Source organism: Chrysochloris asiatica, unplaced genomic scaffold (assembly GCF_000296735.1).
Source record: "Chrysochloris asiatica unplaced genomic scaffold, ChrAsi1.0 scaffold00211, whole genome shotgun sequence".
NCBI classification, from domain to species: domain Eukaryota; kingdom Metazoa; phylum Chordata; class Mammalia; order Afrosoricida; family Chrysochloridae; genus Chrysochloris; species Chrysochloris asiatica.
The window spans coordinates 1,714,433-1,719,576 of NW_006408729.1; the positions used below are offsets into that span (position 1 = coordinate 1,714,433).

The following is a 5,144-nucleotide window of genomic DNA, read 5'->3' on the forward strand; positions in this document are numbered from 1 at the left end:
AAAGATTTCTGAAAACAGCTTGGGAAAATGAAAAGTTGACGCCAAAGAAGATTAAGCTCTGATTTTTCAGCAGAAACCATGCAGACAAGGAGGCAACGGTGAGGCTTGATGCTGGATTAGGGAGAAGTGATGTACAGACTTCTGCCAGTAATAACACAGAATACCAGATGAATCAGGTTCAGGGGATGGTACCAGAACTCTGAAATGCATATAAAGGAATATTTAGAAGAATCAAAAGCTTACTGCTAGTGGAATTTGTAGCACAAATAAGAAAGGTGGTGTTTTCTGATCTGCAGCTGCCAATGGATCCTGCAGTAAGCTATCTGACCTATCCTTGGAGCTAAAGGTGTGAACATTTTTATCTGTTCATTTGTCTCTCCTTGTGCAATCCACTCTGGTGACTAGATAGGGTGCCTGAGCAAGTGGACACCTCCCCCACATGAATGTGCATGGATCTGCTCAGCAAAGACCACTGGGCCTAGAATCAAAGAAGTGGGAGGAGTCAACAGGAACAGCTTAAAATGGGAGGGTTTTAAAAAATGGCTCTAGCCAGTCCTGGGCTGTTTTTCACTAGGAGGAAAGGAGAGATAGACAAAAAGGGATAAATCTTGAGTTACATCATAAGGAGCAATGGTAAAATCTTGAAATTTCTCAGGCAGTCTTGAAGACAAGAAGCCGAAAAAGGAGCATTAAGGTCTTACTCATATTTTGCTATGGTTTTTTTTTTTTTTTTGGTTATTATAAACTTGTGTCCAGTTTTTTTTTTTTTTTCCTTTTTGTTGTTTTGTTTTTGGTGCCCCTTTTACCTTATCAGGGACTCTTTCTCTCCAAATGTTACCCAACAAGAGACAGCAATTTCAGTCATACAGACAAGCTACAATCACATCATATAAAATCCCACCATCTGAGCAAGAGCCAATACCAGCTGCTATACACCAGATAGATAGCCAACACTTGCTAAAATTACTCTGAGTTGAGTAATAGAAGAAGTTGAAAGGGAAGCCCTTTTATCTCCAGATCACATCTACCAGGAGGCAATCAGAAAGCTTAATAACACAGTAACATACATTCATCTAATTACTGAAAATACGTTTAATTTTTGAAAATTGCCCCAAAATCAACAGAAGATCTCAGCTCATGTCCAGACACCAGATAGAGTAGCTGAAACAAATGAGTTGAAGGTAGATATAGACTTCCCATTGGAAGGAGGGCAGGCTTTGGAGCTGCCTGATAAGGAATTCAGGAGAATGATATTGAGGTACATCCAAACGCTCCACAGAGGGGGTGAGAAAAATAAGGAAGAAGTCAGGAAAGTGCTACAGGAACATTAAAATAAGATAGAAATAGCATTGTAAATAATTCAAAATCGGCAAAAAGAAGTCCAAATGATTAATAATAAAATATCAGAAATGGACAGTACATTGAAATGGCAAAGGAGTAGTTTTGAAAAGATGGAAGCCAGAACCAGGGAGCTTGAAGACGAGTCTCTCAAAACTGCTAAGATAGAAGAACAAGCAGATAAAGGAATTAAAAAATATGAATAGAAGTTCGTGCTGAGGTCCCGTGGATCTGTGCCTTCCTTCAGCAGTGTTTGGATGGAGCAGATCCAGGGACTCCCCCACCTCCAGCCTCAGACCACCTCTAACAACTTCTTTAGGCACAATCTCTTTTCTCCAGGACCATCTTCTTGAGCATTCCCTGTTACTGGGACCAGCCAAATATCATTTTTGTGTTTGTGTGTGTGGTTAACTCCAAACCTTCAACCAACCATGAGCTCTCAGATCCATCAGAATTATTCCACTGAAGCGGAGGCCGGCGTCAACCATCTTGTTAATCTGCATCTGTAGGCATCTCACACCTACCTCTCTCTGGGCTTCTATTTCGACTACGATAATGTGGCTTTGGAAGGTGTGGGACACTTCTTTTGTGAGTTGGTGAAGGAGAAGCATGATGGTGCTGAGCGTCTTTCGAAACTGCAAAACCAGCATGGTGGTTGTGCACTCTTCCAAGATATGCAGAAGCCCTCCCAAGATGAGTGGGGAAGAACCCTGGATGCCATGGAAGCCAACCTGGCCCTGGAGAAGAACCTGAACCAGTCTTTTCTGGATCTGCATGCTATGGGTGCTACCCACATAGACCCCCACCTCTGTGACTTTCTGGAGAACCATTTCCTCAACGAGAAGGTGAACATTATCAAGAAGATGGGCTATCACTTGACCAACCTCCATAGGATGGCTGGTCCCCAGCCAGGGCTGGGCAAATACCTCTTCAAGAGGTCACTTTCAAGCATGACTAGGAAGAGCCTGTGGAACCCTACAACCTGTGAAGGGCATTTCAGCATTCCCCTGCTCTCCGCATACCTTCTGCCTGAACCTTGCTCTCCAGACACAGAGGCAGCATAGTCAATGCCCTGGAGCCCCTCTTATCCCAAGCCATGGACCAAATAAAAACAATAAAGCTTCCTTTTACAGCAAAAAAAAAAAAAAAAAAAAAAAAAAGAAGAAAGTCTAAGATTCTAAGAAAGTCTAAGGACAAAATGAAGAGGAACAACTCCATAACATCCTGAAAGATGAAAAGATAAGCATTTAAGAAGCTGAACAAACCCCAGGAAGGATAGACATCAAAAGAAAATCACCAAGACATAATTAAGCTTTCCAAAATCAAAGACAATGAGAGAATCCTAAAAGCAGCTAGAGAAAAGAGAAGTGTTACTTACAAGCAGAGAAAATAAGATTAAGCTTTGATCTCTTAGCAGAAACTATGCAGGCAAGAAAGCAATGGGGAGACATATATAAAACCTTTAAAGGAGAAAACTTCCAACCAAGAATCATTTATCCAGCAAAGCTGTCAATCAAATACTACGGTGCAATAAAAACTTTCTAGGATAAACAGAAGCTAAAGGGCTTTGACCAAAGCCAACCCAGTGCTTCAAAACACCCTAAAGGTAAAGGCAGAAGTTTTGTAACAAAAAGAGGGGAGTAGTTAATCTTACAGTCCAGGAACAGTGGACCCTAGGACAATCAAGAGAGAAGAACATAAGCGGAATGTTGGAGAGAAGCAATGACACCATAGATGGAGGCAGAGATGATGATATGGAGAGAGAGATAAAGCAGGTGAGGACTCTAGACTCATGGAAAGAGAAAGGCTGTGTGCTGGCAGCCAGGAGGTAGGCTTGCAGAATGTGTTCTTTGGAAATGATTATATATTCCTAAGTGCTTTTGTGTACAGCTAAAAATACAACCAGAGGGAATAGAAGCAAATACTGTTGAATGACGATGCATGGAGGGGATTGTAATCATTGCAGTGAAACAAAATTCAGTAGGATGAGTATAAAACCAACAAACAATGTTGAAGTGGGTAATCTGCTGACACACTAAATATAGTTTCTGCTCCCGTAAAGATTTACAGCCTCGGAAACCCTGTACAGGGTCACTATGAGTCGGTACCGACTCCATGGCACAAAACAACAACAACATGATGAACTGCACTAATGATACTAATGATAGTTTTTGGTTTTTTTTAACATTTTATTATTAGTAATATATACTAAAAACAATGTTGAAGTGGGTAATTTGCTGATGATATCATTCTCAGATATTTACCCACAGATAGTCACTGTTATGATTTATAAAGACACTTAAATAATAAGCAATAATAATGAAATATAAAGCAAAACTAAAACACAGACCTATGTTGGAGCTGTCAGAATGAATCAAGACCTACCTGTACTAGTCGTACACTAGCATTCTCCCACTGCTACTGTCTCTCCTTACTCAAATGTTTTGGGCCTCAAACTGTAGGGAACTATGTCAAACTTTCCAAAGCACCCTCACTAGGCTCTATTTTGTCATTCTAGTGGGCTTATGAGTATGAATTGTCCAGGATCTGGCTCCTAGGTGAGGTGCCAAATTACTTCCTCTTCTAGGAACCCTACCAGCTGTAAGCAGTAATCTTGAGTCATTTCTCCCCAATTGACTTGAGGAAAGCCAAAGTCCTTATAAACATAATCTTTTGTTAGAGCAAGAGTCAAAAGAATCTTTTGGCTATCTCTTAGTGAAACTTTTGAGGTCAATACAAATGACCCTCGTTTCGGCACTCTGAATTTAAAGGAAAATACTCTTAAAAGAGACTTCCCATTATACTTTCATTTTCTTCCTCTTGTTAGAATTTACCAGATTATCTCATAGGATTTAAACATTCTAGGCCTTGGTACAGCCTTTCAATGAGCTTAGTTAGCAACTTCATATATTTAGAGATGAAGGAAGCATTGTCACATGGCAATGGGTCAAAAAGTTACTACTGGCCTGGTGCAGCAGACTACTAACCTCACATACCATCTAATGTCTATATTTGTTTCTTCTTTGACAGCAAATGATCACTTGTCCCAAATAATTTGAGTTTGGAAAAGCATCAAATGAGATAATCAAAATAAAATGTGCTCACATAGTGTAAAGTTAACGTACGTAAAGTTCTTTTAAAAATGTATTTGACATTGTGACTTTATATTATATGGAATGAAGAATTTTATAAATATTTAAAATATAATTTGTTTTTACTGGAAATCATGGACAAAAACTTATGCTATATGAGATAATCATGTTATCTGTGCCATTATAATTTTAGGCAGAGCACTTACTAGGACTTTACGTTTTTTTTAATGTTTTATTGTGAATTATGTGATAGTTTACATGGGAGAACATTAGCTTTACATTTGTCCTATCGTATATCATTTCATTGCCATGGTTACAATCCCCTCCCCTCCATGCATCATCAACCAACCAAAGGGGATACACTGCAAGCCTGCCCCCCAGTCATCAGCACACAGCCCCTTTCCCTTTTTGGGTCTAAAATCCCCAGCCGCTCCAACGCTCCATGTCATTGTCTCTGCCTCCATCTCTGGCGTCACTGCTTCTCTGGGTAGGGTTCCCCTCTCCACTCTTATCCCTTGATGGTACCAGGGACCTCCACTCCTAGACTGCAAAGTCAAACACTCCCCACCTTTTGTTATAGAATGTCTACCTTTACATTTCAAACCCTCACAGTCAGTCCTGTTGTACCATAAGAGACCTATCCCCTTCTCTTTTCATCAACCCTGCCCAGACAGATTGTATACTACTCAGTGGAGATTCTAGCTTCCTCTGCAC

At 40.3% G+C, this 5,144-nt stretch overlaps 1 pseudogene; it reads left to right on the forward strand.

Annotated features, from left to right (window-relative positions):
• Positions 1 to 1,769: 1,769 nt before the first annotated feature.
• LOC102838411 lies at positions 1,770 to 2,296 on the forward strand (annotated as a pseudogene).
• Positions 2,297 to 5,144: the final 2,848 nt, after the last annotated feature.